The sequence below is a fragment of the Phocoena phocoena genome, chromosome 7, assembly GCF_963924675.1.
Source record: "Phocoena phocoena chromosome 7, mPhoPho1.1, whole genome shotgun sequence".
Taxonomy (NCBI): Eukaryota; Metazoa; Chordata; class Mammalia; order Artiodactyla; family Phocoenidae; genus Phocoena; species Phocoena phocoena.
The window spans coordinates 63,927,164-63,942,301 of record NC_089225.1 but is presented as its reverse complement, the minus strand read 5'-3'; the positions used below and the strand labels follow the sequence as shown (position 1 = coordinate 63,942,301).

General features: G+C 36.2%; 1 protein-coding gene across 2 annotated transcripts in view; it reads right to left on the bottom strand.

The window, feature by feature from the left end:
• PPP1R1C (protein phosphatase 1 regulatory inhibitor subunit 1C) overlaps nucleotides 1-15,138 on the bottom strand; it is a 127,463-nt gene that overhangs the window by 58,844 nt on the left and 53,481 nt on the right. The gene's annotated exons all lie outside the window — the stretch shown is intronic.

Genomic DNA, 15,138 nt, shown 5'->3' with positions numbered 1-15,138 from the left:
ACTCCCCTTCCACAGAGAGAGGACATTCTGGGCTGGGCTTCTTTCCTACCTCCTCACCTACTTTGCATGGATTCTGCCTCTTGGCTTCTAGACCCAGTTGACCGTTCCTCACTTTTAGGTTAGTCCCACAGCTGAGAGATTGATGCCATGGTTTAAATACTGAACGAGACATTCATGAAAGAATGTCTAAAAGCGAGTATAATTGTAACTTTGGTTTGTAACTCCGCATTTTGTTCTCTACATAATTTAAGAGGCTAGTGAATTTAAAGAATTATTAGTTTATGTTTTTGGGTACATAATGTATAAGGATGTAATTTTGTGATATGAATAACCATGAGGGGTTGGGACAGGTGTAAAAGAAGAGTGTTTGTATGTTATTGAAGTTAAACTAGTATAAATTCAAATTAAAGTGTTATAAATTTAGGGTTTTAAATGTAATCCCCATTGTAACTACAAAGAAAACAGCTATAGGATGTACACAAAAGGAAATGAGAAAGAAATGTAAACAATTCACTACAAAAAATTAACTAAACATGGGGCTTCCCTGGTGGTCCAGTGGTGAAGAATCTGCCTTCCAATGCAGGGGATGCAGGTACATCCCGGATCGGGGAACTAAGATCCCACATACCATGGGGCAACTAAGCCTGTGCACCACAACTACAAGCACACAAGCCACAGCTAGAGAGCCTGGGTGCCACAGCTAGAGAGAAGCCTGCATGCCACAATGAAAGTTCCCGTGTGTGGCAACTAAGACACGACACAGCCAAAAATAAATAAATACATATTTTTTTAAAAGTAAGCATAAAGGAAGATAGGAATTCAGGAAATGAGGGACAAAAAAGCTATAAGTCATATAGGAAACAAATAGCAAAATGACAGAAGGAAGTCTTATTAGTTACTTTAAATGTAAACAGATTAAAATCTTTAAAAGACCAAGATTAGCAAAATAGATAAGAACATATGATCCAATATGTACTACCTACAAGAGACTCACTTTAGATCCAAATATACAAATAGGGTAAAAGTCAAAGGATAGAAAAAACAATTCTATGCAAATAGAAACCAAAAGAGAGCAGGGTGACTATACTAATATCAGACAAAATAGACTTCAAATCAAAAAAAGTTATGAGACAAAGAAGACATATATTAAGAAAAATTTCAATACAGAAAGAAGATATATAAAAATTATAAACATTTCTCTACCTAACAACAGACCATCAAAGTATCTGAGGCAAAACTAACAGAACTGAACAGAGAAATAAACTGTTCTGCAGTAATAGTTGGAGACTTCAATACCCCACTCCCAATAATGGGTAGAGCAACCAGAAAGAAGATAAGCAGGGAAACAGAAGACTTAAAAACTTAATAAATCAAATATATCTAATAGACATATATAGAAGATTCTACCAATTACAATCGCACACATAGTCTTTTCAAACGTACATGGGAACTTTTTCCAGGAGAGACCATATGTAAGGCCACAAATTAAGTCCTTTTTTTTTTTAACAATTTTATTGGAGTATAATTGCTTTACAATGGTGTGTTAGTTTTTGCTTTATAACAAAGTGAATCAGTTATACATATACATATATCCCCATATCTCCTCCCTCTTGCGTCTCCCTCCCTCCCACCCTCCCTATCCAACCTTTCTAGCTGGTCATAAAGCACAGAGCTGATCTCCCTGTGCTATGCGACTGCTTCCCACTAGCTATCTATTTTACATTTGATAGTGTATATATGTCTATATATACATTACCACTCTCTCACTTTGTCCCAGCTTACCCTTTCTGCTCCCCATGTCCTCAAGTCCATTCTCTAGTAGGTCTGTGTCTTTATTCCTGTCTTACCCCTAGGCTCTTCATGACCACTTTTTTTTTTTTTTTTTTTTTAGATTCCATATATATGTGTTAGCATACGGTATTTGTTTTTCACTTTCTGACTTACTTCACTCTGTATGACAGACTCTAGGTCCATCCACCTCATTACAAATAATTCAGTTAAGTTTCTTTTTATGGCTGAGTAATATTCCACTGTATATATGTGCTACATCTTCTTTATCCATTCATCTGTTGATAGACACTTAGGTTGCTTCCATGTCCAGGCTATTGTAAATAGAACTGCAATGAACATTGTGGTACCTGACTCTTTTTGAATTATGATTTTCTCAGGGTATATGCCCAGTAGTGGGATTGATGGGTCATATGGTAGTTCTACTTTAAGTTTCTTAAGGAACCTCCATACTGGTCTGCATAGTGGCTGTACCAATTTATATTCCCACCAACAATGTATGAGGGTTCCCATTTTCTCCACACTCTCTCCAGCATTTATTGTTTGTAGATTTTTTAATGATGCCCATTCTGACTGGTGTGAGATGATATTGCATTGTAGTTTTGATTTGCATTTCTCTAATGATTAATGATGTTGAGCATTCTTTCATGTGTTTGTTGGCACTCTGTATATCATCTTTGGAGAAATGTCTATTTAGGTCTTCTGCCCATTTTTGGATGGGGTTGTTTGTTTATTTGTTATTGAGCTGCATGAGCTGCTTGTAAATTTTGGAGATTAATCCTTTGTCAGTTGCTTCATTTGCAATTATTTTCTCCCATTCTGAAGGTTGTCTTTTGGTCTTGTTTATGGTTTCCTTTGCTGTGCAAAAGCTTTGAAGTTTCAGTAGGTCCCATTTGTTTATTTTTGTTTTTATTTCCATTTCTCTAGGAGGTGGGTCAAAAAGGATCTTGCTGTGATTTATGTCATAGAGTGTTCTGCCTATGTTTGCCTCTAAGAGTTTGATAGTTTCTGGCCTTACATGTAGGTCTTTAATCCATTATGAGTTTACTTTTGTGTATGGTGCTAGGGAATGTTCTAATCTCATACTTCTACATGTACCTGTCCAGTTTTCCCAGCACCACTTATTGAAGAAGCCGTCCTTTCTCTACTGTATATTCCTGCCTCCTTTATCAAAGATAAGGTGACCGTACATGAGTGGGTTTATCTCTGGGCCTTCTATGCTGTTCCATTGATCTATATTTCTGTTTTTGTGTCAGTACCATACTGTTTTGATTACTGTAGCTTTGTAGTATAGTCTGAAGTCCAGGAGCCTGATTCCTCCAGATCTGTTTTTCTTTCTCAGATTGCTTTGGCTATTCGGGGTCTTTTATGTTTCCATACAGATTGTGAAATTTTTTGTTCTAGTTCTGTGAAAACTGCCAGTGGTAGTTTGATAGGGATTGCATTGAATCTGTAGATTGCTTTGGGTAGTAGAGTCATTTTCACAATGTTGATTCTTCCAATCCAAGAACATGGTATATCTCTCCATTTGTTTCTATCATCTTTAATGTCTTTCATCAGTGTCTTATAATTTTCTGCATATAGGTCTTTTGTCTCCTTAGGTAGGTTTATTCCTAAGTGTTTTATTCTTTTTGTTGCAGTGGTAAATGGGAGTATTTTCTTAATTCTACTTTCAGATTTTTCATCATTAGTGTATAGGAATGCAAGAGATTTCTGTGCATTAATTTTGTATCCTTCTACTTTACCAAATTCATTGATTAGCTCTAGTAGTTTTCTGGCAGCATCCTTAGGATTCTCTATGTATAGTATCATGTCATCTGCAAACAGTGACAGCTTTACTTCTTTTTTTCCAATTTGGATTCCTTTTATTTCTTTTTCTTCTCTGATTGCTGTGGCTAAAAGTTCCAAAACTATGTTGAATAAGAGTGATTAGAGTGTCAACCTTGTCTTCTTCCTGATCTTAGTGGAAATATTTTCAGTTTTTCACCATTGAGAACGATGTTGACTGTGCGTTTGTCATATATGACCTTTATTATGTTGAGGAAAGTTCCCTCTATGTCTACTTTCTGCAGGGTTTTTATCATAAATGGGTGTTGAATTTTGTTGAAAGCTTTGTCTGCATCTACTGAGATGATCGTATACTTTTTCTCCTTCAGTTTGTTAATATGGTGTATCACATTGATTGATTTGCGTATATTGAAGAATCCTTGCATTCCTGGGATAAACCCCACTTGATCATGGTGTATGACTCTTTTAGTGTGCTGTTGGATTCTGTTTGCTAGTATTTTGTTGAGGATGTGTGCATCTGTGTTTATCAGTGATATTGGTCTGTAGTTTTCTTGTTTTGTGACATCTTTGTTTGGTTTTTGTATCGGGGTGATGGTGGCCTTGTAGAATGAGTTTGGGAGTGTTCCTCCCTCTGCTATATTTTGGAAGAGTTTGCGAAGGATAGGTGTTAGCTCTTCTCTAAATGTTTGATAGAATTCGCCTGTGAAGCCATCTGGTCTTGGGCTTTCGTTTGTTGGAAGATTTTTAATCACAGTTTCAATTTCAGTGCTTGTGATTGGTCTGTTCATATTTTCTATTTCTTCCTGGTTCAATCTCGGAAGGTTGTGCATTTCCAAGAATTTGTCCATTTCTTCCAGATTGTCCATTTTATTGGCATATAGTTTGCTTGTAGTAATCTCTCATGATCCTTTGTATTTCTGCAGTGTCAGTTTTTACTTCTCCTTTTTCATTTCTAATTCTGTTGACTTGAGTCTTCTCCCTGTTTTTCTTGATGAGTCTGGCTAATGGTTTATCAATTTTGTTTATCTTCTCAAAGAACCACCTTTTAGTTTTATTGATCTTTGCTGTTGTTTCCTTCATTTCTTTTTCATTTATTTGTGATCTGATCTTTATAATTTCTTTCCTTCTGCTAACTTTGGAGGTCTTTTGTTGTTATTTCTCTAATTGCTTCAGGTTAAGGTTAGGTTGTTTATTTGAGATATTTCTTGTTTCTTAAGGTAGGATTGTATTGCTATAAACTTCCCTCTTAGAACTGCTTTTGCTGCATCCCATAGGTTTTGGGTCGTCGTGTTTTCATTGTCATTTGTTTCTAGGTATTTTTTGATTTCCTCTTTGATTTCTTCAGTGGTCTCTTGGTTATTAAGTAGTGTATTGTGTAGCCTCCATGTGTTTGTATTTTTTACTGATTTTTTCCTGTAATTGATATGTAGTCTCGTAGTGTTGTGGTCAGAAGAGATACTTGATATGATTTCAGTTTTCTTAAATTTACCAAGGCTTGATTTGTGACCCAAGATATGATCTATCCTGGAGAATGTTCCATGAGCACTTGAGAAAAATGTGTATTCTGTTGTTTTTGGATGGAATGTCCTATAAGTATCAATTAAGTCCATCTTGTTTAATGTGTCATTCAAAGCTTGTTTCCTTATTCATCTCCATTTTGGATGGTCTGTCCAATGGTTAAAGTGGGGTGTTCAAGTCCCCTACTATGATCGTGTTACTGTCAATTTCCTCTTTTATGGCTGTTGGTATTTGTCTTATGTATTGAGGTGCTCCTGTGTTCTGCGCATAAATATTTACAGTTGTTATATCTTGGATGGATCCCTTGATCATTATGTAGTGTCCTTCTTTGTCTCTTCTAATAGTCTTTGTTTTAAAGTCTATTTTGTCTGATATGAGAATTGCTACTCCAGCTTTCTTTTGATTTCCATTTGCATGGAATATCTTTTTCCATCCCCTCACTTTCAGTCTGTCTGTGTCCCTTGGTCTGAAGTGGGTCTCTTGTGGACAGCATATATACAGGTCTTGTTTTTTTGTTTTTTGTGGTACGTGGGCCTCTCACTGTTGTGTGCTCTCCCGTTGCGGAGCACAGGCTACGGACGTGCAGGCTCATCAGCCATGGCTCACGGGCCTAGCCGCTCCGCGGCATGTGGGATTTCCCGGACTGGGGCATGAACCCGTGTCCCCTGCATCGGCAGGCAGACTCTCAACCACTGCGCCACCAGGGAAGCCCAGGTGTTGTTTTTGTATCCATTCAGCCAGGCTGTGTCTTTTTGTTGGAGCATTTAATCCATTTACATTTAAGGTAATTATCGATATGTATGTTCCTATTCCCATTTTCTTAATTGTTTTGGGTTTGTTATTGTAGGTCTTTTCCTTTCCTTGTGTTTCCTGCCTAGAGAAGTTCCTTTAGCATTTGTTGTAAAGCTGGTTTGGTGGTGCTGAATTCTCTTAGCTTTTGCTTGTCTGTGAAGGTTTTAATTCTCCGTCATATCTGAATCAGATCCTTGCTGGGTAGAGTAATCTTGGTAATCTTTTTCCGTTTCATCACTTTAAAGATGTCCTGCCACTCCCTTCTGGCTTGCACAGTTTCTGCTGAAAGATCAGCTGTTAACCTTATGGGGATTCCCTTGTGTGTTATTTGTTGTTTTTCCCTTGCTGCTTTTAATATTTTTTCTTTGTATTTAATTTTTGATAGTTTGATTAATATGTGTCTTGGTATGTTTCTCCTTGGATTTATCCTGTATGGGATGCTCTGTGCTTCCTGGACTTGGGTGGCTATTTCCTTTCCCATGTTAGGGACATTTTCAACTATAATCTCTTCAAATATTTTCTCAGTCCCTTTCTTTTTCTCTTCTTCTTCTGGGACTCTTATAATTCAAATGTTGGTGCATTTAACGTTGTCCCTGAGGTCTCTGAGACTGTCTTCAATTCTTTTCATTCTTTTTTCTTTATTCTGCTCTGCAGTAGTTATTTCCACTCTTCTATCTTCCAGGTCACTTATTTCTGCCTCAGTTATTCTGCTATTGATCCCTTCTAGAGAATTTTTTCATTTCATTTATTGTGTTGTTCATGACTGTTTGTTTGCTCTTTAGTTCTTCTGAGTCTTGTTAAACTTTTCTTGTATTTTCTCCATTTTATTTCCAAGATTTTGGATCATCTTTACTATCATTATTCTGAATTGTTTTTCAGGTAGACTGCCTATTTCCTCGTCATTTGTTAGGTCTGCTGGGTTTTTATCTTGCTCCTTCATCTGCTGTGTGTTTTTCTGTGTTCTCATTTTGCTTATCTTACTGTGTTTGGGGTCTCCTTTTTGCAGGCTGCAGGTTCATAGTTCCCGTTGTTTTTGGTGTCTGTCCCCAATGGCTAAGGTTGGTTCAGTGGGTTGTGTAGGCTTCCTGGTGGAGGGGACTAGTGCCTGTGTTCTGGTGGATGAGGCTGGATCTTGTCTTTCTGGTGGGCAGGTCCACGTCTGGTGGTGTGTTTTGGGGTGTCTGTGGACTTATTATGATTTTAGGCAGACTCTCTGCTAATGGGTGGGGTTGTGTGCCTGTTTTGTTAGTTGTTTAGCATAGGGTGTCCGGCACTGTAGCTTGCTGGTCATTGAGTTGAGTTGGGTCTTGATGTTCAGATGGAGATCTCAGGGAGATTTTCGCCGTTTGATATTATGTGGAGCTGGGAGGTCTCTGGTGGACCATTGTCCTGACCTTGGCTCTCCCACCTCAGAGGCACAGCTCTGACGGCTGGCTGGAGTACCAAGAGCCTGTCATCCACATGGCAGCTATGAGGTGTCTCCAAAGAATCCACAGATGCACAAGGTAGCAGGAAGAGCATTCAGGACTTTGACACACGAGGGCAGGGTGTCATTAGCAGACCAATTCGGCCACATCTTGCCATGGTTAATACTGCACTGTGGAAATCAGCGTGGGCCTTCAACGCCAGTGCGGATAGTGAGACAACTGAATGAGGAGATGCAATGCTGAGCTTGATACCATCCAGAGGCATAGGCAGAGCACTGGGTACTTTCAAACTCCAGAACTCCACACTCCAGAGGCCCTCCTTTAGACGTGCTGCCTGCAAATTAAGTCTTATTAGATTTTAAAAGGTATCCTAAACTGACTTCTCCAAACACAATGAGATGAAGTTAGAAATCAGTAACAGATAAAACTGGGAAATTCACAAATTTGTGGAAATTAAACAACACACTCTTAAACAGCCAATGAATCAAAGAAAAAGTCATAAACACAGCATACCAAAACTTAAGGGTCACAGTGATAGCAGTGCTAAGAGAAAAATGTATAGCGGTAACTGCTCACATTAAAAGTCAAGCAAGATTTCAAATCAGCAGCCTAACTTTACAACTTACAGAACTAGAAGGAAAAGAACAATAAATCCAAATCCGAAAACCTGAGAACCAGGGAGGCTGATGGTGTAAATTGTGGTTCAAGTCCATTGGGCCTTTGGACTTGAGCCAGAACTTACACCATTGCACCCCCTATTTCTCAGGCCATCAGATTTGGACTGAAGCTATACCATTGACTTTCTGGGACTTTAGCTTGCAGATGACAGATCATGGGACTTTTCAGCCTCTGTAATCATATAAGCCAACCCCTTATAGTAAATCTCTTTTTATATATTCTATTGTTTCTGTTTCTCTGGAGAACCCTGACTAATATAGTCATCAAAAAAGGAAAGTCTGAGAAACTGTCATAGCCAAGAAGAGCCTAAGGAGACATGATAACTAAATGTAATGGTGTATCCTGGATGAGAATCTAAAACCGAGAAAGGGCATTGGGTTAAAAATGAAATCTAAATTAACTCTGAACTTCAGTTAATAATAATATATCAATATTGGGTCATTAATTGTAATAATGTTACACTTTAATGACTAATGTAAGGTGTTAATACAATAATAGGGGACCTCTGTTCAATTTTTCTGTAAATCTAAAGCTCATCTTAAAAAACTGTCCATCAATTTAAAAAACTTAAACAAAAGGAAAAAAAGTAAAAGTACTAAACACAAACAAAAATTACCCCCTGAAAATATTTTTGTTATTATTGTCAGGATTCTGTATGTGATTTGAAGAACACCAGATAGTCATTATTAGAAAGTAAGGAATGTAACTAAGAAGAAGTTCATGAAAAATATATAATTTAAGATATTTTATATGGGGCTAATTAAAGATATAGAGGAAAAAGGTGTGGTTAAGGAAATGAAGAGAATATTTTAAACTTCAGTTAAAATTGTTAAAAGCTGATGCAAGCTAGGATATGTTAGTGGAGAAAAAGAGGAGTGAAATGATTTTCAAACAAGACCAGTGATAATAACACCTCTTGGTTTATTTATTGATTAGATATGGAAAGAGAAGGACCAAAGTATATTTAAAAAATACTGATAGTACCTTTTTGATTATCCATATCCTCCAGTTTGCTGCTCTTGTGTGTTTGTTCCTCATATCCAGAATGCTCCTTTCCTCAAACCAAATACTACCATCCCTCAAAGTTCTCTTCAGATGGCATCTCTTCTGGGAAATCTTTCCCAATTATGCCTCCCCTGTTCCCAACTGGAAGTCATCTCCTTCACCCAGTACTCACAGCACTTCCTCTATACCTGTATCATTGTATTCATCATTATACCTTATACTATGGTCATTAGTGTTTTATCTCCTCAAATAACCTATAAAGGAACGGAGATTAGTCTCCACGCTTGATTCTTCCACAGCTCTTAGCACAGTAGCATGGCTGACACATAACAGCTTGTCAAATAAATATACCTAGTGCCTACATTTCATAAAACAGACCCTCTGTTTGCTGCTTGTCTACAAAATAAGATACAAAATAAAATTGTAGCATAATTACTTACTCATACTAGGTGCTAAATAAATAGTTTTAACAAGTGTTTGATTTGAAAACTTGTTAAGGTAGAGGCCATACCTTCTATTTCTTTAAACCAATTTATTAGGTCATTACTAAGGCAATGGTACAGACACTCAAATTCTTATAAATATCACCTAAGTTGTTGACCTAGAGATTGTCATACTGAGTGAAGTAAGTCAGACAGAGAAAGACAAATATATATCATTTGTGTGTAGAATCTTAAAAAATGGTACAAATGAACTTATTTACAAAACAGAAAGAGAGTCACAGGTGTTGAAAACAAACTTATGGTTACCAAGGGAGAAGTGGGGGAGGGATAAATTGGGAGATTGGGACTGACATACACATAGTACTATATATAAAATAGATAACTAGGAAGAACCTACTGTATAGCACAGGGAACTCTCCTCAATACTCTGTAATACCTATATGGGAAAAGAATCTAAAGAAGAGTGGATATAGGTATATGTATAACTGATTCACTTTGCTGTACAGCAGAAACTAACACCACATTGTAAATCAACTACACTCTAATAAAAATTAATGTAAAAAAATGGGATCATATATACTAAAAAACAAACAAACAAAAAACCAAAAGGGAATCTTGGAGGAAAAACAAGGATATATGTCATTGTTCTGTTAGTTTTTAGAGGTTGAGAAGACAACAGATATATATCTAGGTCAAGAATAATATATATCATAAGAGAAAAATTTTAAAGTGATAAAGTCAAATTTAATATATTCTTTTATAGATATCAGCCTCAGACAATAACTAAAACCATAGAAATGCATAATTTACTCAGGATATTGGCTGCAGAAGAGCACTGACCCATATATAGAATGCTTTGGTAAAAAGAGATAAAATTTCTTAGAGTAAAACCAAAAGATACAGACTTGATGAATTTAGATAATAGAGGGTGTGAAGGGAAAAGTCAGTTTAAAGAGTCCTTCCAATAAAAAGAGTGTTTTAAGTTTATGCTTTGAAGGCTTTTGGGCTCAAAAGCAATAACAATGACAGATTAAATATAAAAAGAGATAACTAAAATGATGTAATCACAGTTCAGAATTAGTCAAACATCTCTATGGACTCGAAATATAAGAATAGAAAAATTCAACAAGCAGGTAAGAAACCATGGGCCTGAAAGACTTTTTTTTTTAATTTTTTTTTTTTGGTTGAGTTGGGTCTTCATTACTGTGCATGAGCTTTCTTTAGTTTTGGCGAGTGGGGGCTACTCTTTGTTGCGGTGCGTGGGCTTCTCATTGTGCGGGCTTCTGTTGTTGTGGAGCACGGGCTCTAGGCACGCCTTCTTCAATAGTTGTGGCATGCGGGCTCAGTAGTTGCAGCACACGGGCTTTGTTGCTCCACGGCATGTGGGATCTTCCCAGATCAGGGATCGAACCTGTTTCCCCTGCATTGGCAGGCAGATTCTTATCCACTGCACCACCAGGGAAGCCCTGAAAAACTTTTTAGATCTAGGAGGAGCCAGAGACAGCTCAGAGTTCTTTACCCCTGAGAAAAGAGATTGACTTCATATGAAGGAAGGGACAAAAGCCAGGCTTGTTGATTGGAACCAGAAGCAGGGCTCTCTCACCTATGCTGAGAAAAAGCACTGATCTGTGTATCCAGGGAGACAAGAAAGCAGACAACTTGGGACAAGCCACTATGGGCTCAGTGACTTTATCTGCTCTGTTTCTAATTTCACCATGGAACAAGAGTCTTAAGGTCCAAATTAAGACCTGATTCCAGATTAAAAATCTGTAATTCATTGGGGAAAGACTCAAGAACATTAACAAGGAAAGGTGAACACAGAGGGGGGGGATTTTCACTCATGATGAATTGAAAATTAAAAACACAAGAAGAAAAGACACATTTAAGAATGACTGCCAAAAAAGCAACTGGAAGATGAATTCCCTCCAGATGAAATGAAAACTTCAGAGCAATTTGAAAATGTCCTTAAAATGAATATAGTTGGTACCCACAAAGAGAGAAAGAAGAAAGTATATCTATTTCTTAAACATCAAAAAATGTTGAAACAAGATTAGGCTAAATTGAAACAAGAACAGATGGATATAAAAAGAAGCAATTAGAAATATAAGTTTAATCATGGAAATTATAAACTCAATAAAGGTGTAAATCTCTAGACTGCTAAGTATAACTTAAAAACCTTGGGCATTATATATAAAACAAACATAAGGAGTCTCTAAAAGGCAGAGAGAAGAAAACAGACCAACCAGGGACTTCGAACCTAAGGAACAACATAGCAGCAATTCCCTAGGTCTCCTTTTGACTTATATCCTGGATTAGATGCTGGAGAAGCTGGCAGTCCAGAAACGCTAATAGTAACAGACAAAAACAAACAAACAAAATACTCAAGAAAGCCTACTTTCTAACCAAAGGATCAGGAAAGAGACACCTACTTTCTAAAATACTGAAAACTTTTAGGCACTAACTGCTCTTCTTCCTTCCTGTTTGAGAAAGCCAAATGAGAAGGTGGCACTTTCACAACCATCTAGTTGTAATGAGGCAGCCTGAGAGAAATGACACCTTATTTCTCCTCCTGAGTTTTCTACATTACGTTTGACAATTGATGGAATAATTTTAACATTACCTGATGTGGTTCTCAGTGTATGTAGAGAAAATACTTAAGAAAATATTTTAAATGAGAGAAAGTAGAGACTTAAATAGTTTGTATTCTTCACTAAAACTGAAGAGACTGTGATAAATTATTTACATACAGTAGAGCAATCACTAAAAAATCTGTACAAAGGTGTACACTCAGAAATCACTGTAAATAAATCAAAATGGAATTATAAAAATTGTTCAAGCAAACTACAGGGAGATATAAAAAAAAAAGAATCCAAAAACAGAGAAAACAGAAAACAAAAACCAAGCCCTAACTCAATGAATAACTACATTAAATTTAACTGACCTAAATATACTAATTAAAAGATAGAGATTGGCACAGTGGATAAAAAATCGGAATGACCTAAGTATATACAAGGGCAATATGTGGAGTGAAAAAAGATCAATTTCAAAAGGTCACACACTGTATGATTCAATTTATATAACATTCTTGAATGACAGAATTATAGAGATGGAGAACAGATTAGTGGTTGCTAGGGATTGGGGGTCACGGGAGAGAAAGGGGTGAGTATTACCATAAAGCTCTAGCAAGAGGAAGATCTTTATGGTCATGGAATAAGTCTGTTTTTCAGCTGCAGTGGTAGGAATCTACACATGAAAAGTGGCATAGAACTATAAACAGATTGTAACAATGTCAATTTCATGATTTTATTATTGTACTACAGTTACATAAGATGGGGGAAACTGAGTAAAGGTAAGCTTGTTTTGTATGATTCCAAAATAACTTCTATTTCTTCCCTATTCTGAAGTTTTGGAAAGTATCCAAAAAAAAAGGAAACATGTTACATTTTACTTAGGATTCAAACATACGACTTTTCTAGTTCACTCATCTGGGAGCTGTTCTAATTAGCTGACAAGAATTTGATCTATTTTAGTCACCTGTCAACAAATTATAATCATACGTGTTTGTTATATAATAATGTAATCATTTTATTTTACTGAAAATATTAGAATTCATTAAGAAAAACTTCATATTTTGTGATTTCAGTTAGACCAAACAAATACTAATCCCAAAATGCAGTGACTAATTTATTTTTTTATTTGTACATAATTTTTTAAAATTGAAGTATAGTTGATTTACAATGTTATGCCACTCTTTGCTGTATAGCAAGGTGACTCAGTTATACACATATATACATTCTTTTTTTTTAATATTCTTTTCCATTATGGTTTATCCCAGGAGATTGGATATAGTTTCCTGTGATATACAGTAGGACCTTGTTGTTTATCCTTTGCATCTACCAACCCCAAACTCCCAGTCCATCCCTCTCTTTCTTCCCCTCCTCCTTGGCAACCACAAGTCTGATCTCTATGTGCAATGACTAATTTCTTTTCCTCAATTTACAGAATGGCAGGTGAAGCAACAAAGTAACATCTTGCTTTGTTGCTGCAGTGATATCACATTTGTCACTGTGAGGGGAATGTCAAAGGAGAAAGTAGTGTGGCCAGTCATAAGCCAGTTCAGCAGAATTCACTTGGATTCAGTAGGATTGAATTTCACAAAACTACCATCATAGTGTGTAATGACAAGTCACACAAAAGAAACCAGCTAGATTATTTCATTTATCAAGGCATTCCTTTGGCATTGTCTAAATGTTACTACTAGCTGATAGGGTGAGCGCCAAGTATGCCTGATCTAAGAAGAGGAAGGAAAGAGATTTCCCAATATATTTTTCGTTCTGTGACAGAGACTATAGGTTTGTTTTAGTTGATACTTGTTTTTTCTGACCACTTCAGCATGGATCCAAGACTCTGGTCACCTAAAACATATGCAAAATGTTATTATAAATATCCTGTTTAATTGCTTTGGTGGTCAGTGGCACTCATTTGAACCTACTTGTCCATGCCATCATTTAACTGCAGTGTGATCAACTCAGTTTGCATAACTTCTCTTCTTTGCAGTGGTTGTCATGAAAACCATGATTTAATCACTACCATAGGAAAGTTTAGGAATGAACTCTGTAATGGCCTCTTTTAAATGCCTCTTTGCCATCCATATTAAGGTCTCTATTGGATTGTCTCTTTATAGAAATACTTGAGATGGTCACCCACTTCCTTCATGCTATAACTAGCATATATCAAAGCCTACTTAAGGAAATAATAAGAAAACCAAGTGAAATAAATTCTAAAATCTAAGAAAATTTTGTATATGGAACATCTATATTCTAGTTGACCAACATGCTAAGACACCACCAGGCTCTTGGCTGTGTAGGCTCACTTCATATGATAAATTGACTCATACCACAATTAACAAAAAACTGAGTGAAAATTGATTCAAGGCTCTTTAATTTCCTGCCAATTAAGCTTTTTATTGTATGTGGAATTAAGCATTCAATACATTAACTTAAAGCATTTTCCATAATTTTTATGTTTTTATTAATAACTGAAAAAAATCATTGCATCCATCCCATATTAAGCAATCTAAGACAGTGCCTCTGCAGACAGATCCTTCTCAAGGCAGTGATTGCAAAAGCAGAGGACATAGACACCTTTACAGTTAAACTGTAATTATTCAAAACCATCCCTTAAGACAAATCTTGGAAAAATGATCAGACTAATTTCCTGAATTACTTGAACTAAAAAGAAACTAAAATTTTTATTTATATTGCTAAAATGTTTATTTCATTTAATACCTTTTCTACCAGATATAGCATTAAATCATCAATCTACTATTGATGCTTTGCAATCTTTTAAAAAATATTTTCACATTTTTAAACAGTTTTATAAAATATCAACCATCCATCTCTACTAAACATGAAACATCTCATATACACCTTTATATCCAAAATCAAATGGTTTAATATATTCCAAGAGTGGGAATAAATATGGAGAGATCATTATTTAGTTAGCTAGTCAAATTTTTGAATAAAAAATATTTCCAAAGCATTTTCTAAGGCAGTGAGACTCATCTGGTATAGCTGTAAGAATTCCACATGCTTTCATACCAAAGTTTGAATTGGAAAATAGAGGCCATGTAAGTTATGAAGCATGATGAGAAAATGACAATGTATTGACTGATTTTTATTTTTTTAAATGTCCATCAA